Here is a 25945-nt window from a genome sequence, read left to right as displayed (position 1 = left end):
TTCCTAGAAAGAAGTGGCTGCTCTTAAATGGTCTTTCACATGTAACATAATTCAATGGATTCTTGGAGTATAATTATGACTAGAAATATCAACAGGATAAAATATATTAATCTCACGGGAGTTATTTTGCACTGGCCATCAATTTATCCTTTTCTGTCATATGGTTTTCAGTTTAGATAACTTTCAGGCGAAAAGGCTGCAGTTTAATGTTTTGTCTCAATTCATTATGATAATAAATATCTTGCATAAAATAATGTAATAAATGACCACTTAAAAATGACTGATGGCACCATTCAGCAAGGCAGGGAGACTGTGAAGTTCTTTTGGTTTCATCAGTTGTCTAGCATTTTATTAAGATGGGTCCCTTCACAGTCAGTTGGTGGTTGATTATTTAGTGAATATTTCACAGTGTAAATAGATAGTGGGTAATTTGTTTTCTGGATCCCAGTCCTGTTCATAGGACTGATCTGCTTTTACTTACTGTTGCTGGAAAATGTAAAACGCTGAAACTGTAGAGTGGGAGGAAAACTCTTCCCCAAACCTTATCTTCAGGAAAGGGAGGAGCAGCAGAGATATTCTTTCCTTTTCTGTTCCTTATGCTGACTGCAACATACTGTGATGTCTCTTGTTCCTGTCCTTTCCTGCTGAGTACCAGTGTGGCTGACAAGCTGCTGGAGGGACATGCGTTGTGAGCAGCTTAGGCCCTAGCTTTGCTCACTGCCAGCTCAGCCCTGCTGGGAGTAGGGTGAGGTGGACTTGGAACTGATCCCCGTGGCTGAAAAATTGCTGGGGGCATTTCCAACAATTTCTTTTTTTCTTCTTCTTCCTTTTTTTTTTACCCCAAGGAGAAAAAGGCATTTCAGATGCCTGCAACAAACCCTTTCAGCTTGACAGGTTTGCATTGCATATGAGCTTGTTCCTTTTCCCTTTGCTTTTGTAAAGTTAATGAATGATTTTTGGGAATACCTCAGCGTTCCTATTAGACTTTCCTTATGAACAGCAGTACCAAATTTGTTCTACACAGATTCTTTCTGAATTTCTGCTGTGCAGTTGCTTTCATAGCCTAAATGGTTTCTTGTTTATGGGTCCTGGGTCTTGGCTCCATTCCATTCATTTCCCAACTATTTTGGTGTGTTTATACAGTGCTCTTCAGCAGCTGGCTTGGGGTGGTATCCAAAGCACACATACACACACAAAAAATCAGTTCATTGGAGTTAGGGCCAAATCATATTTAGTGCTTGGCTTGTCATCTGACCTTGTTTAAATCAAGCTGTATTATGATTTTGAGAGTTTTGTCCTTGTATTTTTGTTGCTGTCAATGTGGGTCAGGGGCCAGACCTCTATAGATGATAGTAAATGATGCTTTTAAGTTTCATATATCAAAAGTACAATATCTTTTAGACTGTTATTTCAGTGGCCGGTGATCGTTGTGGTCTTTCAATATCTTCTTGCTTCAGAAAGGTAATAGAAGTAAGCACGGGGCGGGTTAGACTTTCTCAGGCAAAGCCTGGCCTACTGCAAAAGCCTCAAGCTTTGCTTTAAAATCAATAAATGCAGAGATCTTTTTCTGTAATAAGATAAGTTTGTATTTCGAGGTAGCCAGTACAGAGCTGCCTGAGAGGTTTTGCTCAGAATCTAGAAAAATGTTTCTGTCCCTACAGCAATGTGCAAGGTTTGCATCGTGGTGGGATGTTTCAGGCGCCTTGATTTTGCAGTAGTTCTTGAATTGAAATTCTACATGTTAAACAGTTTTTTTGGAACAGGAAGAATGGAGAGTTGCATAAAAAAAGATGGCAGTAACTATCATGTGAGGTGGTGTGGGGGGGGGAGTAAGGCAGCCCACATTATAGTGCAGTTCTCAGGAGAGTAATTAGTCTAGAATTGACAAATTTTGATGAAAATATGAGATATTTAAAATACCAGAGTTCTTTCTGCAGGTCATGTCAATAGGATTACTAAATGTCAACGTAAAACAAAGGTGGATCTTGCTGGTGTTGCCTAGATCACTCCTCCATGAAGACACAGATGGTGATGATGACCTTGTGGTTAGTAAATTGTGGATGTAAGTGAAAGCTGTGTTTCAAGGACCTGCTTCAGCACCTGTTGACATAATTCAATGTAATAGAGTGCCTGTTAAACTGCTTCTGAAAGTTAATAGATATCCTCTTACAACTTTAGTTAGTAAACATGTTGGCATCTATTGCTTTTATTACTTGCTGCTGTTGATTATATAAGCCTTGATGTAAGATTACTTAACTTTAATTAAAAAAAAGTCATAGAGAGCTTAAACTCTTCCTGTGCTGTGTTCTTCTGTAATGGTTGCTTTTTTAAAAAAAAGTTTGGGATTTGATGTTTTGGGGTTGTTTTTTTTTGGCTTTGTGGGTTTTTTTGTTCATTTGTTCTTTAATTTGCTTTAGGAGTGAAAAAAAACCCCAAACTTGGAAAGTTTAGCCAAAGCTGAGAAAAGAGATAATAAAACTTAGCTTGTGAGCATAAAGTGACACTTTGCTTTATAATGCAAACATGGACACTCTTGGTTCCCATCTTTGGTGTTTGAAATGGATGTTGTGTTGGTGTTCCTGTGGTGGGAGGGAGAGGAGTTGTGCTACAAGCAAAGTCCCCCTTCTGAAGGAGTAGAAACATGTACAGCTACCTCTTGTAGTTTCCAAAATACATGTTGTGGATCATATGAAAAAAAATGATGGAAGTAGCCTGAAGATCTGGGTGAGAAATTTTATCGTGAGTAAATCATAGAATCACAGAATCATTATGGTTGGAAAAGTCCTTTAAGAAAAGTCCATTGAGAAAAACCACTCACCTCACACTGCCAGGCCCACCACTAAACCAAACCATATCCCTCAGCACCTCATCTCTGTGCCTTTTACATATCTCTAAGGATGGTGACTCCACCACTTCCCTAGGAAGTCTGTTCCAATGCTTAATAACCCTCTTGGTTAAAAAGTTCTTCCTAATTTCAAATCTAAACCACCCCTGGCACAACCTGAGTCCCATTTCCATGTGCCTTATCATTCATTACTGGAGAGAAGAGATCCACTCCCACCTCACTACATCTCCTTTTCAGGTACTTGTAGAGAGTGATCAGGTCTCCTCTTGGCAGTTCTGTCTGCTGTTGCATTTAGTACCTCAGGACTGGCAAGCTTAAATGTAGGACTTGCCTTATCTGCCTTGCTGAGTTCATCCACTTGAAGGAGCAAACTGTGGCAGGGTGTGAGTAATGAAAAGTCCAAGCATGCCCACCAGCCAGGGTTAGCTTCCTCCATCCAGTGTTTGCTGCAGAGATGCTACTGCCATTTTGAGTTTGGGTGTCCTCCCATACCTTTGCAGTGTTTGTTATTGCTGTGTTAGAGATAACTGGAGGCCTATCAGTGTGGTGTTTCCATGGCATGAAAGTATCAGTTGCATGTTGTGGGCTCTGATGTGAGGCCATGGTCAGAGATCTGAGGGAGCAGGCTTGCAGGTCTTGGTATGAAGAATCAAACTGATAGAAGTTCATCCACATTGGCACTAGAAAAACCTGGAAGGATCAGTCCCTCAAACCACAGACTGGTTTGGGTTTTGGAGAAAGCTGGCTAGAGCAGTCCAGAGTAGAGCTGGGAAGTGAGTCAGTGTCTTACTGTTTTAGCTTAGGTAACACTGGAATGACCCGGCCCAGCATGCGTCAGTTCACCTTGTCGCATAGCCTTGGACTGTGGAAACTTGGTGGCTTTTGGAAGATACTAAACTGGGAAGTGTGCTCCAAAAAGCTTAGTTACAATGCTCTGATTTCTCGTGGGCTTTTGAAATATATAGGCAGTGGGTATCTTCAGCTAAACTGAGGTCTCTTCCTGTTGCAACAATGCTGCTTACTGACGGAGATGCATACTCACAGTTTTGCTAGGTGAGTGCTCAGAGACCTCCCAGTTGAGATTGTGTGATGTTGCTCTTTTCCACGTGATGTTTCCAAACTGATTTCTGTTTGAAACAAGCTTCTTTGATTCCTCCTTTGTTTTTGTTACCCCTGTGAGGACTAGTTCTAAGTGAAAGGACATAGTCCACTGAGAGCTGGATCTCAAAGGTCTGGATCTGTCTTTTATTCAACTTCATTAATTTTACTGAAGGCTTCTGTCTTCTGCCACTCATCATGTAGCAGTTGGCATCTCCAGAGGTCAGTCCTATGGGAATCCATGGGATTCCTGTGTCCTCTCTGGAAGAACAGACATCATCTCTCTCTTGTAAGCTATGATGGCACAGACACAATGAATACACCGTGCTCCACTTCGCTGGACTCATTCTCCAGTCCTTGGCTTTTCCTAGCATCTCTGCTCTTGCAGTCTGACTTCTGTGCTGTGGCACTTTCTCATGGGAGTGAAAGAGCAGTCACTGAGCTCATTTCACCTTTTATTCCTAGAGCACTTAGAGAACAATTATACTAATTCTAGTAATGACTAAATTTATACTACTCCAGAGAGGGAAGCACAAGGCATTTAATTTCAAATCTATTTGACAAGACCATTTTGATGTGTGTATTTTCAGAAGTATGACACAAGTTTCCAGAGTGCCTAATGGGGAGAAAAATGTTTAAATTCATACACTGAGGTTTTTGGTTTCTAAGAAGCTGAATACTATTCAATTCTGTTGGAGCTGATCCATCAAATAAAACAAGTTTAAAACAGAGATTTACAGGATTTACTGCCTCTGCTTGTTTCTTAATGACCTTTTTCTGGTCATTAGTTTTCAGGATGTGTTTGCATGGGGGAAAAAAAAGGATAGTTTTGTCGTGGGAGGTATTAATTCTCAATATCATGAAGCAGCACAGCTAACTGCATTTTAGAGTTAATCTTTACTTCTCAATGAGATGAGAAAAAATCATGGTTCAGCAGTGATGATTAAGATACATCAAACCAGAAACTGAAATACTACACACACATTCTTGTTTTTCTTTTCCTATCTATCTGACAATAAACATTTAGTGCTAGAAATAAATGCATTTGGATTTTAGTATTTTTGACATGCCATGGAGAGAATAATGTCAAACAATGGCAATTTGTCACTTCTGATATGAAGGCGTAGAAGAATGTGTTAGAATTCAGTAGGTAGCATGTAAAGAGAAAGCACTTACTTTAATGCTGATATCCACTGCTAACAGACCTGAATAATGATTCAATTGGATACACTATTTCATATAACCAAGGACATATGTCTAAAAGAGAAAATAATCTTTGGATATTAATCTAAATCTTGACCTGCTCTTACACTTCCCATGTGGCACTTCGTGTGTACTCCTGGTCCTTCATTAAGTCTTTCTTGTGCATGAGTAAGGAAAGGGCAAGTTTTCTGCTTTGAGGCTGTTACCTTCTTTTGAACTTTGCTATTTACTTAGGGTTTTTTTTAATTGCTGTTTCAGTTTGGTTTGATAGCAGTCTGCTACAGCTGTGATTGCCGCAGTCAGCTGTGGTGGACATGTGGGCATAGCTCAATTGAAAACAAAAGCCTTGGCTTTTAAACATCACAGGTAAATATGCACTGAGTTTCCACTGTAATTTTGAAGTAATAAATATAGAAGGGCTTTAGTATTTGTATTAGAAAAAAAGCTACAAACCAACAAAAAACCCAGTAAAACCTGTGTCTTAGAAACAGTGAGATTAAAAACATTATTTTTCCTTCATTTTATTTTCATGTTTTTTTGAGGAGGAGATGATGCAACCCACAAACCCCAAGTATTTGGAGTTAAGTCTGAGTTTCATTTAAAGCTGTATGAGCTTGGACTTCGGTAGTTATGAAGAGAGATGACAGAATCTCTCTTTCAAATTAAGAAGTAAGGAGTTTCTGATGGTCTTAGGAAGATGAAAATTAACTTAGATGTGTAGGTCGTCTTATTAAGTGCAGTGGAACCGAGATGATGTTTGCTGAACTACTCTTTGGAGATTTACATAATGGATGAGATACTGGAGCTACAGGCAGCATGACGGTGGAGTTTATTTTATCGCAGAATGTAAAACAAGTGAATTGCCTTAATAATCTCTGTTGAAAGCAAGGATAATCTATTTTTTTTATATGCAGAAGGAGAGCCAGAGAGTTTGTAATATCCTGACTATTCATGTACAAGGAGCCAAACCTTTCTTCTGAATAATCTGGATCCCTTTAACTGTCATACTGCCTTATTCAGAACTTTTAAAGTTCTTCAGGAACGGCAAGCAACACGTGCCTCTGAAAATATGGCTTTTACACAGTAAAAATACACTGTCTGCTGATAATCCATGACTTGATAAAAGAGGCTCATAAGAGACTGGGTAATTACCTTAACTGCTATGTATTTAAATATATGGAAAGCATTTATAAACTAAGCTCACCTGCTATTTATTTCTATAGTGGTAATAATAGTAATTTCAAAAGTTTTAGAACCTTTATAATTTCAAAGTGGGTGTATGTTGGAAAGAAGTTTTAATATTAACATGAAGAGGTTTCAGGCTTTAATTTACTCAAACCAGTTCACCCACTTTGGTTAGTGTAGATGGTTTTTCTGTCTCAGCTGATACTATCTTTTCAGCAAGGAAAATGGACAAAGAAACACTGAAAAAATAGAATAGTTAAATGTAGATGGTGATAACAATAACCACCTCCTATTGTGTTCTTCTCAACCGCATATTTTGCTTCAAGCAAGAGTTTGTCTACTACATTACTCTGAATATAAATGTGCCATTATTCTTTGATCTGAAGCAACAGTTTGTTATGATCAAGGCTACTTACCACTTTTGCCTGAAGGAAAAGATTTACTGTTGGGCATGGAAGATTTCCAAAAGAAAGAATGATGTCCTTAGTTCCTGGTTTCTGTGAGCTATATGGAGCTTAAGAATCTTTTTGTATTAACCTGATGCCAGTTGCTACTTTTAGAAAAGTCTGGGCAAGTAATTCATCATACAGCGTGGCACATAGAGACATTTTTGACTAATATGATATCAGGTTATTAAAGGAAAAAACGGATAATTATGTGAATGTAGAATTCCGTGAGCAGGGTTATTTTTTGCTTTTGTTTAGAAACAACTTAAAAATATTTCCAGCAGTGAGGGACAATACCCAGTCAATTACTAAGTATGTTGTTCTCCACTCTTAATTCCAGGGTGCAGGCTGGCATTAGTTCTGCTAGATTTACTCGAGTACTGGATAACGTTTATTTGATTGATGTACAGTTAGATTTTTCTTCTTACCAGTTTCTTTCTTCTGTCTGAGTTTCTAGTGAACCAGTAATTTTTGTTTAGTCGTAAGTCTCTATGAGTAACAGTTAATGCAGCATGCAAGAGAGGGCACTAAAGTAATAACTCGTTTGCTTATATTTACTAGGGTCTGTCCACATCATAGCCTGATGAGATCAAAGACCAGGGCCCGTTTTTTAAGGGAGAAACAGAGTTGTTCTCATCAGAGAGTATTTTAAAACATTGAAATTTTTCCACTATGTTGTCTTGGAACTCTCTCATGTGGGGATCTTTAGGGTAAATAAATCAAAGATCACACCAGGCAAATGTGACTTAAAGTGTCTGTAACTGTTTCTCAAATGGTGCTAAATGCTAAATAAGATACAAGCGAGGCAAACGAGGGGAAAAGTTCACTTCAGCCTCCAGATTTTTCAACATAGTATGTAGCACCAGATCCTAGGGACACAGAAGAGGATCCAATAAATTGTGATGTCTGAAGAAGCCCCTGAGTTAAGATAGCTTCCTTGTACTTTACAGGTTAGCCAATTTTAGGATACGTGTACGTCCATCTAAGAAGCCTCACATTTCCAATACAAATGTAAGTGAGCAAAAATTATTTGCCTATGTGTGTATCTAGCAAGTCAGGAAAAAAATAAAGGTGTTTTTCCATGTGTGGCTGAGATAACATTGTGTTTGCAAAGGAACCTAAGTACTGGCTAACATGACTGTGGTTATTTTGTTCATCTGTTCATTAATTTAAGATTTCTCAAGTTTTCAGTTGGAAAATTTTACAAGTGATAAAAGTTTCAAAGGAAGAAAAGATTAAGCATCTACTGCTTGTTGTGTTGTCTGTCTCCTTCACTTTTTTCTGAGATGGCAGCTCAAGACTGCTTGTTAAACTGATAAACCCAAATTCCCTGCTACTGAGATGTGAAGGCAGGCATTTCCATTCTTGGACTGCTTTGAACCCTACAGGATGTTCCAGGTAGCCAGGCAAGATTTCACCCTACCTGTTTGCTTGTTACTAACCTCCTTATACACCATTCAGCAAGATGAACATGTCAAGTGCTTAACTAGTATTTGCCTTGCAAAATTTCAACGAAAATTGTCCAATCTAGGCATAAACCTTTACATTTGACCCTAGAGCAGTTGTATGGCAGCTGATGAAGGATTATTTGGTAATCTATTTTAATAGGCAGGCTTTGCCCAAGTAGGATTTTACAACAGTATTACCAGTGATCTCTTGAATAAGTGTAGTAGTTTATCAGAGTTGACTAACAGTATGACTCTTTTTTTTTCTTCATAGTTTTAGTGTATTCATGTTAATACTTAATTTTGTGGTTTAGAATAATAGACATAATCTATTAATCTTGCAAGTATTCTTTCAGGTTGAAACAAACAACAAAATCAAACTAAATGACTCAAAAAAAAAAAAAAAAAAAAAAAAAAAAAAATCAACCTGAATGTTTTGGAGCCTGTTTTAAACTTAAGAACAGATGATGACAGACTTCCAAAATTTTCATATATGAGGGGATAATTTATTATTCCTGGCACCAAACAGACAATAGAATTACCATGCTTTTTTCTATAATTCTTGCAATGTAGAATTTCTTAATGTCTTCAAACAATTTAAAGTTATATCATAGAATCGTAGAATGGTAGGGGTTGGAAGGGACCTCCAGAGATCATCTAGTCCAACCCCCCTGCAGAAGCAGGTTGACCTAGATTAGGTTGCATAGGAATGTGTCCAGGCAGGTCTTGAAGACCTCCAAGGAAAGAGACTCCACACCCCTCTGGGCAGCCTGTGCCAGGGCTCCCTTACACTCACAGTAGAATAGTTTTTGCTTATGTTTAAATGGAACTTTTTGTGTTCCAGCTTTCATCTCATTACGCCTTGTCCTGTTGCTAGATAACATCGAAAAAAAGTGATGCCCCAACCTCCTGACATCCACTATTTAGGTACTTGTAAATATTAATGAGATTCCTCCACAGTCTCCTCTTTTCTAGACTAAACAGCCCCAGTTTCCGCAACCTTTCTTATAACAAAGATGCTCCAGTTCCCTGATCATCTTGGTGGCCTTGTGCTGGACTCTCCCCATCTCCTGAAGTCTTCCATCCCTCTTGAGCTGGGGAGCCCAGCACTGCACACAGTACTACAGATGAGCCCTCACCAGGACAGAGTAGAGAAGGAGCAGAATTTCCCTTGACCACACTCTTCTTGATGCATCCCAGGATGCCATTGGCCTTCTTGGCCACGAGGGCACATTGCTGGCTCATGTTTAGTTTATTATCAATCAGGACTCCCAGGTCTCTCTCTGCAGAGTTGCTCTCCAGCAGGTCAGTCCCCAGCCTGTACTGGTGCATGGGATTGTTCCTCCCTAGATGCAGGACTCTGCATTTGCCCTTGTTGAATCTCATGAGGTTCCTCTCTGCCCAACTCTCAACAAGTTTGAGATCCTGCTGAATGGCAGCACAGCCTTCTGGAGAATCAGCTAGTTCCTCCCAGCTTTGTGTATTGCCACATACATAGTGTATACACAGGCACACAGAAGTTGAATGGATGCTCTGTGTTGGTTGCACTGAACTGGGGACAGACGTCTGAAGAAGCCATCAACGACACAGTTTTGGTGCTTTTCATCGCAAAATATGAGTTAGATATCCAACACAAATTCTTTCAGCTAAAGCCTGTGAGGAGTGATTTTTTTTTTTTAAGAAATGGTCTATTTTCCTGAAAGAGTTCTTAATTTTTTTTTCTTTACATGTGAACTGTTGGCTTTGCATGCGCTTTCAACATGAAAAGCATTCTTGTGAATCATCTACATTGACTGAGGGAATTATTCTCCGGATTTGTGTCCGGCATCATTCAATGTCTGATAAACACTGCCCTTGAAACCACTGTGGTTGTGATTTTAGTGGCTAGAATATTTTAGTAATGTTTATTGAATTTCAGCATCCAGAATGATGATGGAGGCAGTTTGTCACATTATTAATGTTAGTGGTCCACATCTCTTCAGAAAGATGCAGTGCACGTAACACTGTGCAGAAATAGTTGCTTAAAAATATGAGCAACTTAACCATCAAGTTCTTGTGGCATGAAGTAAATCTAATAACAGCATTTTATTCTATGTGAGACATAGCTAGTGTGGACAGGAAATCGTTTTCAGCATTTTATGCAGTGTAACTAAGCCACGTGTTAGGAATAAATATGTGATTTATACAGGCACAATTTCTTATTATGTCCTAATGAGAAACGTTAAATATATTAGTATGACTCGGGGCTTGACACACGCTATAAAGGCTATGTATGATGCCAAACAGCCAATTATCTCAGTGCATTATTTCTTGAAAGCCTTGACATGGGTAAGGTCACTATACATTTTTAATGAGAGCATGATGCTAGGTTATAAAAAGATAATACAAATAACAATACTCTGTTAGATCTTCCTGCTGTGCCATGTATAATCAGGTGCACTGACTTAAAGAACACTAATGAGGATTTAAGACCCAGCAGGGGCACATTTAGCAGTCACATGCAATTCTGTCAAATGCTTTGGCATAGGGCACCTCTGATGCAAGGTAGAGTTCAACAGCAGGTACGACGTATAGTTGTATTGTATAGCTTGGTGTAATACTTCTGTATATTTCAGTGAGAGTAACAGTAATTTTTGCAGTGTTCTGGTGCTCTGCCAGACACTATTCTTTGATTGGAGTATTTACTGTTGGTAAAATAGTCCTGGAATAGTGGTACACATGCCCTTTTTGGTATGTTCTGTACCAGGTACTTGGCAGAAGAATGTCAGCTCGTTCTTGAGTGTGAGTCTTGAGACTCTTGGTTTAAAGCTGGTTTAACTTTCATGACTTTTTGGCATGTGTTGAACAAAAGACATAGGAATATAAACATGTAGATTTTCTGTCAGAGCAAAGGACCATCTGCCTTGTATGCTTCCTCTAACAACAGCCAGTAATGGATGGATGCTTAGGGAAATGATGTAGCAAGGTTGTGTTGAGCAATGTTATTGCCCTGGTACATCTTTGAAGTTCACAGAAAATCTATAGAAAAAGTCCAATTGATTTTTGAACCCATTTTGAACTCATCAGACAAGTGGATTTGTCAGGACACAGATTTCTCTAAATAGGGAAGTTACAGCTTCCAGTGCAAACTCCATGAATTCCAGTGCAAAAAGGCAGTATCTAGAAGGAGGTGGAAGCTGGGACAGTTTGCAAAGGTTGAACACAGTAATACCTTGCAGGCATGCAGAGGTGGTGTCAGCAAAGCCAAAACTCAGCTGGGGTTCAGATTAGCACAAAATACCAAAGACAACAACAGGAGTTTTTATTGCTATGTCAGTAGACTGGACCAGGAAAACGCTGAGTCCGTGACTGAATGGGGTGGGTGAATACCCGTAACCTGAGGTACTCTGTTTTTGCCTCAGCCACCTGAGTGGCCTTCTCACAGGCCTCTGTGCTTAACAGACAAGGTTCAAGGAGCACAACCACCTGTCATGAATGACATCTAAGTCCCAGGTATTACCTGAGAGGATTCAACCCACACAACCCCATGGGACCCACCTGGCTGCATTCATAGGTGCTGAGAGAGCTGGCTGGTGTCCTTGTGGCACCCTTGCCTGCTATGCTTTTGAAAGGTCCTGGAGATTGTGGGAGATCCCTGATACTTAGAAGAAAGCAAATGGTACACTTTTTATTTTCCCAAAGAAGTCCAAAAAGGTGATCTGGGGCACTACAGACCAGTCAGACTTCCTTTGGTCCACAGAAAAATCTTCTGGACACTGTGAAGGAGAAGGGGACTGGGAATAGTCAGCATGAATGCACCTAGGATGGAGGATGTGTAACCCACCAAAAGTGAACACCATTCATCTCAGCTGCTGCAAAGGTTTCAGCAATGTCTCCAACAATGTTCTTGTGTCTGAGTTATGGATATTATAGCCTGAATGGGTGCAAAGTCAGATGCACAAAGACTGGCAGGATGTGTGGGCTTGGGGGGTTGTGGTCAGTTCATAGCTATGTGTGGTAGGAGAATGAGAGGTGATGTACTGAAAAGAGGATAAGTCTGGGTGTGAGGAAAACCTTCAAGCCCGCCCCCACCAAGGCACCATCTTCAAGGTTATTAATACCTGACTGGACAGAACTCTGATCTACCTGGTCCAACCTCTAAGTGGTACCTGCTTTGAGCAGGAGATTGGACTGGACATTTCCTGAGGTGCCATCCCACCTGAATTATCCTATGAAAAGACCCCAAACACATTGGCTGTAACATTAATTGTTCCCATTTTTTTCCAGGATTACACAATGTTTTGTCCTGTAAAATGATATATTATAAATTCATTGTTTATTTAGCTCATCTTTCCCATAGACATACACTCATGGATTTTCTTCATGCTCTTAAATTTATTGTATATGTCTAGTTTGATTGGCTATATATAGTGTATTTGGTACCTCTGAATTTTAGGGATGCTATAAGGAAAGTTCAACCCATCTGTTACTGTAGTGCTACTCATATATCTTTCTCATATGTGCTACTCATACATCTTTCTGGTCTTTTTCTGTCATTTTTATGGCTATACCCATAGCAACTTAAATCTCTTTAATCTTGAAGTTATGAAGTTATTGGCAGTGATTTTGTTCATGTGCAGTACACTTTTTTCCAGATGTTTGAGGAATTGCAACTTCTCTGAGAATCTGTGGGAAATGTGTGTTGACGACATGTGAAACTTGTTAATTAGAAATTCTTAACACTTAATTAGAATTGCCTTTAAAGTGGACTCTCTTTGCACAGTAATTTATTGCTTGTGGAATCTAATTTGACAGTTTTGTACATAAGCATTTTGGTCATCCTGTCTTGGGTAAGCAAACAGCTCACATGAGCAATCAGGCATCAATTTCTGTCTAGAAGTTGATGTGAGCAGTGTGAGAGGGATACGTTATTTTAGTCTTTGGTGGTTTTTTTCATATTTGGATGATACTTAGAAATTATTATTTATGAACTGAAGTGCTTTATAATTCATTCACCTAGCCAACAAAAGTCAAGAATTTGCCCCATTTTTGGAAATGTACCAGATGCTGCTCTTTAGCTTTAATGTTGATATTTTCCCAGGAGTTTGCACTGAAGCTTGTGGAGAGTGGGAAGACCTCAAACTGATGTTTAGTGGAACAGATATTGAGTTGCAATCTGATGTTAAGCATTTGCAGTTGGGGAGTTTCATCAGAGTATACAGCCTTTCTATTGAAATGTCAGAATAAACACTTTGCTCCATGTCAAGATGTGTATTAAGCAACTACCATTTCTCCATGCTCACGTGGAGGTGCTGTGCAAAAGGTGCAGGGAGAAGTGATGGAGTAATGCTTAGCTCCTGGAGAGAGTTTGAATTTTCATCTAAGTGTGCAATCATTCAGCTCTGTTTAATTATTTCTTTGGTGTTCTGTCACGTGCAGTTTTCAAACATTGGTACTCCAGCAGTGCTGCTGCTCTGGTGGAGCTGCTGGTGGTGAAGACTGTGGTTACAACTCTTCTTCACAGCTAGAACACTTTTGGTTCCATTGCCAGCAGTGTGCCAGTAGTGTCCTTGCTTTTATTAGAAACAATGTGACCATCAGGACCAGGGAAGTGATTGTCTCCCTCTCTGTATTAGGTGCTGGTGAGATTGCACCTTGAGTGCTGTGTTCAGTTTTGGACACCTCACTACAAAAAAGACATTAAGGTGCTGGAACATGTTGAGAGATGGGCAACGAAGCTGGATCTGGAGGGTCTGGAGCACAGGTTTGATGAGAAGCAGCTGAGGGAACTGAGAAGAGCCTGACGGAGTTGTAGACTTTATCACTTTACAGCCACCTGAAAGGAGTATCAGTGAGTGTCAGTCTGTTCTCTCAAGTCACAAGTGATAGGACAAGGGGAAATGGGCTCACGTTGTGCCAGGGCAGGTTTAGATTGGATATTAAGAACTTTTTCACTCAGAGTTGTTAGACACTGGAGCAGGCTGCCCAGGGAGGTGGTGGAGTCACCATCTCTGGAGATATTGAAAAGCCATGTAGATGAACTGCTTAGGAACATGGTTTAGTGGTGGGCTTGGCAGTGTTAGGTGAATGGTTAGACTTCATGATCTTAAATATCTCTTCCAGCCTAAGTGATTCTATGTGATTCTGTATCTATGACTTTGTACGTGAGCTGTAGCAGACAGTTTTTGAGGTGATGTGAGAACCAGCTGCTGCCTGCAGGCACATCTTATGATACCTGGCATTGGCGAGTGCAGCTGCACACAAGCGTGTTCTCCCTCCTTCTCTCAAGGCTGCAGTGAATTTGCGTTCTTTCTGTAGCTGACAGTACAACAAGCTGAGCTGGAAATGAGCAACTGACTTCTGGGAGCAAGATTCCCTTACGGATGGAGATCTTATTAACATTTACAAATACCTAAAGGGTGGGTGTCAGGAGGTTGGGACATCCCTTTTTTCTATAGTAGCTAGCAACAGGACAAGGAGTAATGGGATGAAGCTGGAACACAAAAAGTTCCATTTAAACATAAGGAAAAACTGTTTCACTGTGAGGGTGATGGAGCAGTGGCACAGGCTGCCCAGAGGGGTTGTGGAGTCTCCTTCCTTGGAGGTCTTCAAGACCTGCCTGGACATGTTCCTATGCAACCTGATCTAGGTTGACCTGCTTTAGCAGGGGGGTTGGACTAGATGATCTCTAACAGTCCCTTCCAACCCTACCATTCTATGATTCTATGTTGTACTGCTCTGTTTTCAGTAGTTTAGAAAAAAAAAAAAAGTTTAAAAACTGCTTTTAGCCTAAGTAAATCTGAAATAAAAAGAAAGCTTAACGGAATTTCCAAAATTTTAGCTGTTACATTTTTAACCTAAAGTAGGATAGCTAGGTTATCCTGGTTTCTTTTTAGTCCTGCTTATACATTTGACCCCTGAGATAAGGGAGAAACTCCTCTGCTGTGTAAGGGCAACATCAGCTTCTTAACATTTCTGTGGCCTAGCTGCTAAGGGAGAGCTAAGCGTATTTAATGACAGTGTTACCTTACATTGTGCTTATTCAGAGGATGCACTTTGCAATGTCTGTAATTTATAAGAAGTCAGCTTCTGACACAGTTTATAACTGTATTTTAACCTAGAGGAGGGAACATGGGACCTGGAGGAGCAACAGTTTTGTCCCCAAGTGGAATGCCTGGGTATGATCTACTGGCCAGTTGTGCAGGGTATACACTATTGTTAGCAACTCATTTGCTTTCTTTGATACCCTGGATGGAAAGGGCCAGTGTAGTTTATGGAGGAAGCAATGATGTCCAGGTCGTTTGGCTTGTGCGTGGCATCTCAGACAAAGATTTTGGACTACACCAAAGCTGTTGCTACATGCCAAATGTTGTTGGGTTTTGATTTTGTTTTTTTAATTCTCCAGCATTCAGGGCTCATGTTGTACCTGTCTTCGTGTAAGGAGACTTAACACGTTGACAGGTGGGGGGGAAGTGTGCTAACCAGCTCCCCATGCTTTCAGCAGCTCATTTGCCTACCAGAACAGGTTAAGTCAGAATTGCGTAAAATTTCAGTTGCTGTGTATTTGTTGGTAAGCTCCTGGGCAATACCATTCAATACTCATTTGCTCAGCAAATACAAAATAGGTAGAATTTAGACTATTAACAGATAGAGCTTTTTTTTTTTTTCCAGGTAGAGCTATTCCTTCAACCACCAGAAGTTATTTAAAAACTTGTTGTGGCTTGAGACCTTTTAGATGATCTAAACTTTGATTCTAGTTTTTGATACAGAAGAGGGTGGATCTCTTGAATAGAAACTTGACCTGAAACTCTTCTCACCAGCTGTTCATGTAATTCTTTTTCTGAAGTTCAATAATTAAGGCAGCAACCCACCTAATAATAAAGATAACCCTAAAGTAGTATATGTCTTAGTAAATCTAATGAATATAATGTTTGTAGGACTATGAAAATTCTTTTTGTATTTCCATTGCATTTTTTTTTCCTGCAGATTGGCGATGTTTGTTTTAAATTTTAATCCTCATCTTTTTCAAAATCTTCTCTAAACTAAAGGACAGTTAACATAAGATAGCACAAATCTACTTTGGAAATTGCATAAAAACCACTTGACTTGTAACTGTGGTCAAGGAAGAGTGACAATCCTATGTCAATTGCTAGTGGGGTTGTTTTGTGAAAAAGTCATTTCCACTTGTATCAGTCTTCACTACTTGTCTCTGCTTTAAAAACTCAAAGGAAACTATCAGGAGTTTATTTTACTATTACAAGTAATGAAGTGTTATGAAAAGATGGTTTTTTTTAATTAATGGTTGTGTAAAGATAATGCATGCTTTTTCCAAACTTAGACTTTCTTAATGAAGAGAGTTTATGTGGCAAGGTTGTGGTAGTGGGAGTGGGGAGGCTATAGGACTGACTTCTTTAAGTAGCTACCAGAAGCTTCCCTTATGTTCTAGAAAGCCAATGCCAGCCAGCTCCAAGATGCTGGCCAAGGCCAAGCCCATCAGCAATGGTGGTAGTACCTCTGGAATAACATATTTAGGAAAGGGGAAAAGTTACTGTGCAACAGCACCTGGAGCTGGAGAGAGGAGTGAGAATGTGTGAGAGCAACTACTCTGCAGACACCAAGATCAGTGGGGGAGTAGAGGAGGTGCTCCAGGTGCTAGAGCAGAGGATTTCCCCATAGCCCATGGTGCAGCCCATGGTGAGGCAGGCCTTGCCCCTGCAGCCATGGAGGCTGTGGGGAGCAGAGATACATCTGCAGCCCGGGGAGGACCCCTCAGTAGAATGGGCGGATCCTCAAAGAAGGCTGTGACCTTGCGGGAAGCCCACACTGGAGCAGGTCCCTGTCAAGACCTGTGAACCTATGGAGAGAGAGAGAAGCCCACATTGGAACTGGTTTGCTGTCAGGACTTCTGACCCTGTGGGTGGCCTGTGCTGGAGGAGTTTCTAAGAACTATAGCCCATGAGAAGGACTCAAGTTGAAGAAGTTTGTGGAAGACTGTCTCTGGTGGAAGGGAACCCACGCTGGAGCAGAAGTGTGAGGAGTCCTCCCCCTAAGAGGAAAGAGCAGCAGAGACAACATGGGATTAACTGACTGCAACCCTCATTCCCTGCCCACTTCAACCACTAATACAGATAAAATTGGGAGGACAGTTAATCCTGGAAAGAATGGGGATGTGGGGAGAAGGTGTTTCTGTGTTTAGTTCATGTTGTCCTACTCTTATTTGATTGGTAGCAAGTTAAACTAATTTCCCCAAGTTGAGTCTGTTTTTTTCCCATGATGGTAATTGCTGAGTGATATCCCTGTCCTTATCTTGACCCTTAAGCTTTTCATTATGTTTTCTCTTCAATGTCCAAGTGATGAAGTGGAGTGGTAAAGCATCTTTAGTGGGCTTCTTGTGTCTGGCCAGGATCAACCCACCATGCCTACCATACACATTGTTCGTGAATCATAGAATGGTAGAGTTGGAAGGGACCTTCGGAGATCATCTAGTCCAACCCTCCTGCAGAAGCAGGTTCACCTAGATCAGGTCGCATAGGAACATGTCCAGGCAGGTCTTGAAGACCTCCAAGGAAGGAGACTCCACAACCCCTCTGGGCAGCCTGTGCCACTGCTCCCTCACCTAAATTATGTCTTTTTTTCAGCTCTCTTGTTGGGGATTTTTTTGTTAAGCAGGACATTTACATGAGAATACACAGATGCTTAAAGAATCCATTGATATTCACAAAAATCTTAGCAGATATTTTTGTGAATGGTATATTAGAAGGAAAACAATGAAACCATTAATGTTGATTAAAGTTAAATGTGTGGCTCTGATGTAATTACTGTTACTTGTAACAGGTTGTGTTTGAATTACATACTACAGGAATGACCCATGGGTCTTTGTAGAGACAGATAAAAGTGGCAGGAGAGCAGAGCTGATATAAAGGGATTTTAAGCAGTCTAAGCTGACAGGGTTGCCTGCTGAGTCTGAGGAATAGCAGATTGGCCTCTAGTTGCCAGCGCACTTGACACTTCTCTGTCATCTGGAAGCTGAACTGCATCTCTTTGGTTCTATTTATATTTGCTAAAACTAATTTAAACCCAAACAAACCCAAAAGATTTCATAAGCAAAAAAATGACACCCTGGTTCTCTTCACTGAGTATTGACTGGACTTGAACTTTTTTCCATGGAGATAGATTTGTAAAAATATACAGCAAATGAAAACATAGGTAAATCCTTAGGAATGTGGCTGCTTAACTCCTTTTGGAATCTCACTGTCCTGTCTGCAAAATTAGGTTGTTTTGGTTGGTTGTTTTGGTTTTTTTTCCTAAGAGATCTAGGCACTTGAATAGGACTTTGAGAAGCTTGTGTTGCATGTATACATCTTCTTACTGATAGCAGAGGGATACAACCAGACATGGTCTGGTATATCAGATGAGGATCTCAGCAGGACAACGTGAGCTGAAGGCCAACCATTGCACGTGCTTCTCGGGCATTGATAGCATTGAGTCACAGCTGCTGCTGAGGTCTGGGCTCTACCTGGCATGCACGGTTGTAATAAGAGACCACACTTGGAGGCGTTTCTGGAAAGCTTAGAGTTATGATGCCTCCGTGATCTCTGCGTGCCATGCAGATGCATGTCTATGATATATGTACCTATACCTAGACTGCTGTCCTCCCATGGCTTTCTATGGCACAAGGTGATGTGTGGAATTTCATGCAATGAGTTTAGGCCCACTTTGAGCTCTGTTCATAGCCAAGAAGCAGACCAGAGGGAGGAGTATGTAGATTAGTGAGAAATAACCTTGTTGTTAGCTTTAGTTAATTATTCTTCACACTCATGTGCTGAGCTGTTATCCTAGCATATTTCCAGAAGTCCATTGCTGTGGTGTTTTAAGCTTTTCTTTTTTAAGTGGGACATAAACCACAGCTTATGTCCATATTGTTCACTGAGGCCTCTGCAAACTCTGCATTTTCTCACTAAATCAATTTCATTTTTTATTGAACAAACTCAAATCAATGCCACCTAGTTTCACGTGAAAATGGTATGAAGTTTAAGGCTTCACTCTACTTTTTTTCTTAAGAAAATGTTTTGATTTTCCTTGAAGTATTGAGAAATGAAAATGGTTCTATTTTTTTCTGGTGAATTTGACTGGCAATTTAAGTTCGGAGTAAAATACAGAACTACCAGAAACTCTGCTTTGATTATGAACATTTCACACAGCTATAGACATAATTACATATGATGAAGATCTTATGGCAAGACATGGGCTGTTAACCTGATTTCCTGGCAGAACTCCCAGTTGAGTGATTATCTTCTAGCAGCATAAATTGAATTTTATTTTCTGTTGAAAAATAAAATGTTTCCTTCGCCTTTTGGTATGAACTGCTCATACATACTGTGGCAATGTTAACTGAAATGCTTCACTCTAGAGATAACTACATCTAACTCACTAACAAATCTCATTATATGGTATATAAAGGACTTCTTTGGAAATGAAGGTCTTCAGGAGACTGAGATAGTAGATAGTTGAGCTATTCTGTGAGAATTTGGAAAGGAGATATTCTCCTTGGCTTTCTCGCTCTATGGAGATATTTATACTTAAAAAGAGACGGTAATCTTTCATTTTTTTACTATCCCTTGAAATGAAGAGAAGAAACAATTTCAACTTCAGAAATCTTACCTAGTCATATTCGTAAAAGGAGCTGTCATATCTTTGAAAGCTTTGCCTTGAGTGGATCACTTCAGATTTTTTTCCCTTGAGGTGTTATGCTGCTGTCTGTTGCTTTGGCCGATGGATACCTTCAGTTTAGTCATGTAAGTAATGACAGTAATATGAATTTAGATATTTATGTTGAGAAAAATCAACAAGGTAATCTTATTGCTAGGGCACATAAGTGACATGCAGTGCTTCATGGTTAGTTCAATGATGTTTCTAAGGTATCTTTTTAATAAAACCCTTTAAAGTTCACATTTCTGAGCCACCAAGAACACTGTTTTCACAGAAATTACTTATTTTTGGGACCATAAAATGAGAAGATAAGAAATTACTGCATATGCAGCATGTGTAAGAATGACTAGAAGGTGGGGCAGGGAAAGATGTAAATCATGGATTTGAGACAGAAAGGATACTTAAGAGCTGTTCTTGGCTCTTAGCTGTTCAAACATACTCCTCTTAAACCTTTTACTATAGTTTGAATGTTGAGTTTGAGTCTGCTCTTCCCCCAGCTGAAAGCGTGTCATGTTAGAAGTTAAGTTTGTGCAGGAAAGTAAAGGAAGAGTTGGAATGAAGGAATGAAGTTAGGCCAGGGAAGAATGGATGCATGGGGGGAGGTTGTTTAGTATTTCTTTGTTTCTCACTATCCATCTCTATTGTAACTGGCAATAAATTAAATGAATTTTCCCCAGATCAAGTTCAAGTGTGTTTTGCCTGTGATGATACCTTATAAGTGATCTCCCTGCCTTTATTTCAATTGATGAAATTTTCCATCTTATTTTCCCCTGTCCTGCTGAGGAGGAGGATTGTTGAGAGCAGCTGGGTGGCCATCTCTCAGCTGATTAAGGTCAACCCACCAGAGTGAAGGAGCATTGAATTATCAGCTGAAGATTTTTGGTGTCTCACTGAAAAGTTCAGAACCATCAGTGGCTTTTTCTTGCCAGTGTACGGCTCTTCAGCATGTTAAAACAAGCCTGTTACTTTCATTGCAGTAACTACCTCCACCTTGCTTCTACATATCTCGTGCATTTATGAGATGAAACAGGTGGAGGAAGCTGTCTTGCACAGGATCGTAAATGTTCGTCAATCCATGCAGAAAGTGTGAGATCGGGGTTGTGAGTACTCTGAAGCCTAAGCTCACTGCTTTCTTCCTTGGGTTGTGTGGGGCTGTGCCCATCACAATCTGGCCAGGTCTGGGAGAGCATTGTTTAATTTCTGATGCTTAGTACTGTCATGGTTTAGCAAGGAGCAGCTTTTGCTTGCTAACAGGGGGAGCGGGTTGCAGTGAAGACCCAGTAAAGAGTTTTTGGACTCTCCCCGGCTCCTGGGTTCAGACCCACCTCCGGCCCGGCTGGGCCAATCTGACGCCTCTGCCATCACTATTTAGGGGACGGGAATTTGAAATGCGAGGCAGGAGGTGTAAGAGTGATACAAGATGGAGGCGACCACGCGGACCCTTCAGCCAGAGAAGAAGGAAGGAACGAGAAGCAGTAGACCGGAGACCCTTCTGCAAGCCATGGCGAGAATGCAAGCTGTGCCCCTGCAACCTATGGAGATCCATGGCAGGACTGAGAGTTACCAGCAGCTCCGTGTGAGTGCACCCGAATGGGTGAGGGACTGCGTGGGGAGACGGCCATGGCGCAGGCTGTGCTGGAGAGCCTGCATGCCACAGAGCAGACTCACATGAGAGGCAGAGAGGAGCTACACCTTTTGGGATAAATGCATGTCAGAGCAGCCCATGCAGGGCTGCCATGTGTGTGAGGTACCCCACGGACTTGCAGGGAGGACTGGTGCGGAGCCCACCTGCCCTGAGGAGGGACAAAGGCAGAAGCTATCAGGAACAGACTGACTGAAACCCTCACTCCCTGCCCCCCTGAACCATTCATGGGGGGAGGAGGTAAAAACATCGGGATCAGGGCTTTGAGCCTGGGAAGAGGGGAGGGGTGGGGAGAAGGTGGTCTTAAAGGGCTGATCGGACTCTTCATTGTTGTACTACTCTGTATTGTTTTATTTTGGTTATGTTTTGGGGTTTTATGGTTATTTCAGTTGGTATTGCATTAAATTATTTTCTGTTTTCTTCCCCAAGCCCAGTAGCCTGGTCTGTTTAGTCCTGGAGCTTAAGTGGCAATTAAGCTCTCCCTGCCCTTTGGCAATCCTCAGGTCTTTGGTACTTGAGGCTAATTGTGGTCTTTTGTTCCCTGATGGGCCTAAACCAGGACAAGTACTGAGCAGCTAGATGTGAAAATCTTGGAGAGTGGGAGATACAACTGTGGTGTGGGATGAAGATGTGCAGTTTCTGTCATCTTGTGCTTAAAAGAAACCAAGGAGAGGGTTCAGGGATGTCTTTGGTAGTGCCTCAGGAGAGGAAGATGGTTGTGGCACCAGTTCCCCTGTTGTTGTTAGAAGTTTGCAGTGTGATTCTCAAATGTGTGGCTCGACTAAATTAGAAACATGTCTACAAAACCACAACCCTTCTTTTGGATGGAGTCAGATTTCATACTAGTATAATTTATAATTAAATAAGCACTACAGGATGCTAGAAGGGTTTGCACCGGGATGAGGGTAGGAGTTTTTGTTTTGTTTCCCTCTAAAGTAGTGAAAAATTATTTGGTTAAAATTTAGAATGGAAAGTCATCTGCATGGAGAACATGCCAGTTGTAGTTGCACTGATGCTGTGCTAAAAGTGTAGGCCTTTTAGGATGGAGGAGAGTCTTGTTATTAGACTGATGCCATTGCTTCTCAGAAGAAGAATGTCTTCTGTAACAACTCCTCTAATAGCAGTTGTCCATATGGACCTGGGTATGATTTGTGTTTTTAATCAATCTTTCAAGGGAATAAATGTCCAAAAGTGATTAGTGAAAGACTCCAATGGATGACACCGAGAAGGAGAGGCTGGTATCTTTTAGGATGAGTTAGTTTATTGATCCAAGAGAACAGATGTTTTGGTAAGGTCAGACAGTGCTTGGCTTGATTATATGCCTATTTTAGGATATTGCTATGTGTTTGTTATTGACAGGAGTCTACCAAGTGGGTTGGGGCGGGAGGTAGGAGAATAAAGGAGGAAGAGCTGTCACAAGAATTCAGGTCACCTTCACCTGGGCACTTTTGGGAGCTGAAATTAAGCTGCCACAGTTGAAGGGAATTACGTGAGCCAGGAAGGGACTGTGGCCTGAAAAAGGTGTTGACAAAATACATCATATTGTCAGTCTACCCTGAGTGTCGTCAGCTAACGATGGGTGCTGGAGAAGCCAGGCCTCGCTCGGGTCAGGGTGCCCCCTCATCTCCCCAACTGTCCGGAGAGCCTCCCTGGGGAAACTCACACCCCCAGCCCCTCTGGGGATGGGTCCCTTTGCCTTAGATGACTGCCCACCATATGGAAGTCTTGGCAATTACAGCCGCTTTGCTGAAGCCTTTGAACGTACTGTAGTGCAAACACTGGTTATAGCAGGAGAGCACAGTTTGGAAAGAGCTGCTCTTTGGGCAACTGTTGGGCTAAATACTTCATCCATATGTGTAGCAGACTGGATCTACTTGGTTATTACCAGGCGGTGGCCCCCCAGGATGTGTCACACAATGCCTTTGCAGTTACAAATGCAGAAGGGATCAAATAGTTTGGAAAGAATTTACTTCTGCGATTATCACTACTGTGAATTATAAATGACCCAAAAGCCAGAGCTATTCACTGCATTCACTCTTCAGCTCAGTGCTCAAAAGGTAGAGCACTCCTTTTAAGAAACAGGATTTTAGAGAACAAAAGAGGAAGCAAGTGCTATGGAAAATTTAGTTAAATGTAAATGTATTAAATGGTACATGAACTAGTCAGGTTTCCATGATTTATCTGTTCTAAACTTCAAAGGCTCTGGTTAGCTTGCATTTTTAAAACTAATGAGTTTATCACAGCCAGTGGGGAAAAATGGTTCAAGTATATCAGCTGTAAATTGGTACAAAGCACTAAAAGGGACATTAGTCTCTAATCAGATTCTAACAGTTCATTAAACCTGCCTTTCCTTGGTGGTGCTTTGTCTTCCCAAGCCTCCTGCACAAACCAGCCTCATCCCTTCCTTCAGGCGGGTAAGACCTCCTCAGGGACATAAAGCAGCATCAGCTTGTCCTTTGTCTATGAGCTAAACAGCCTAAGGGATGCCTGATGATGGCACATTCCTGTAAAACTCGACTGCACTGCATATAAATCTAGAAGGGAGAGGGACCTCTCTGCTTGCAGAATAAACGCTGGGGGAGCCAGGAATGCCAGCCTGGCTCCTACTCTTGCTCCACCCCAAACCACATCCAAACCACTGGAGCTCAGTGACGCCTGAGATCTGCTTCTGATAAGTAAACACTGCACCACCCTTGCTGGGAAGAGGGAGGTAAAGCCTGGAACAATTTCAGCCAGCAGTTTTATGGAATCAGAGTCCCTCCTGCTCTTTCCCCACCTCATACCTCAAATGCTGAATGAAGATCAAGGTGCACAAAATAAATGGAGAAGCTTTATTTTTTTTCTTGTTTCTGTTGTGTCAAGCTTAAAATACAGTAACTACATAGCAGTAGCATAGCATGGACCAGGACATCTCAACGGCTCAACTGATCTTCATTCACACATGCAGAGGCCTTCTGCTGAAAATTACTTATTTGATCTGAAATTTTATAAGTTAAGAATTTAGAGCTGTTTGTGAGCTATATAAGCCTACCTTTTAAGGAAATAAACCCCAGGGATTGCATTTGCTGTTGCCTTTGCTTATCTGCTTTACTATCAAGTTCCTGCCTGCCCTGTGGTATCAAACCACAGCTCTGTGTGCAGTAACACATGGGAGTTCAAAGTGAGGGCAAGAAGGATTTTAAGCAGGTCATTTGCTCTGTCTGTTGCAGTGTTGGAGAATGGGTGAATCAGTTTCTCTGCTTTTCAACTTGTTATTTAAATTAAAATAAAAGAGTATACAAAAACATGCTTACTGTGGTATCTGTATCCCTGAAGATATGAAGATCCTGGGATGAGGTGCATTAATTGGGAAAAAAAAAATGTTAGCAGAAATTTAAGTTTTTAAAATGTATTTTGGAAGCTCTATTAGGACAGATTATTTCTCTTAAAAGTGCCGTGAAGCAGACATAGCCAGAACCAGGGCTGTAAACATATTCCTTATGAGTAATGGCACCACACAGTACTGAAAAGATCTGCTGCCCATGAAACAGAGGGAAAGTGGTTTCTTTTGTTCACCCCCCCCCCCCCCCCCACTACAGTGCAGTTGTTGAGGACTAATAGAGCAGAGGTGAGTTTCCAGTCTTGAATGCTGCCTTCCACATGAGACTGCAGGCAAGTGTGGGGCTGTGAACAAGTTACTTGTTAGCAATATGTGCTGTAGTTTGGCTATTTGAAAAATCTCTGTGATGTCTTCCTATTTCTGTACCGCTGACCAAGGTGTCTGGATTCATAAGGTCAGATTCTAGCTTGAGGGATAAAATGTCTTTTATTTTCTCCATCTTGTCCAAACTAAATGGCAGCTGAAGGGGCTAGCTTTCAACCCCCAGCCTCAAGCCTTGCCTGGAATAGAAATGTGACTCAGGTTGAGGTAGTGTTTGAACAACATACACTAGAGGTTGTTTTGCGTGTCTCCGTGAAGTGCTCCAGCAGCAGCAGGATGAAATGTTCATAGCAGGGATGTTGACTCAGGGAAGCACAGTTCTGCAAATCTCACTTTGAAGCTCTCATATTGCCTATTGATAAAAGGACAATGCATGTTTTTAATGTATTTTTTAATTTATTTTGTGTTAGAACTGAGTATGTGGAGATTTAAATGTTAAATGTTTAGATGTTAAATGCTGATAGCTTTACAAGATAATGAATGATACGAAATCTGAGGAGTTGCTGCTGTGTGTTAATTTACAAGGGAGGCAGTGTGGATATACAGGCCTTTACTATAACTTCTCAGAGTTCAGACATATGCTTTCTTTAGGCAATGGAGAAACATAACAGTGTTGATTGAAATCAAATACACCTAAGTACACTGCCAAAAACCTGAAGCTATTTGACATCACTGCTCTCCTTTATGTTTCTA

The 25945-nt window shown here is 40.9% G+C and overlaps 1 protein-coding gene across 5 annotated transcripts in view; it reads left to right on the top strand.

Annotated features, from left to right (window-relative positions):
* KLF12 (KLF transcription factor 12) overlaps positions 1-25945 on the top strand; it is a 255583-nt gene that overhangs the window by 74481 nt on the left and 155157 nt on the right. The gene's annotated exons all lie outside the window — the stretch shown is intronic.

This window comes from Colius striatus, chromosome 1, assembly GCF_028858725.1.
Source record: "Colius striatus isolate bColStr4 chromosome 1, bColStr4.1.hap1, whole genome shotgun sequence".
NCBI lineage: Eukaryota > Metazoa > Chordata > Aves > Coliiformes > Coliidae > Colius > Colius striatus.
This window is presented reverse-complemented; position numbering and strand designations above follow the sequence as displayed.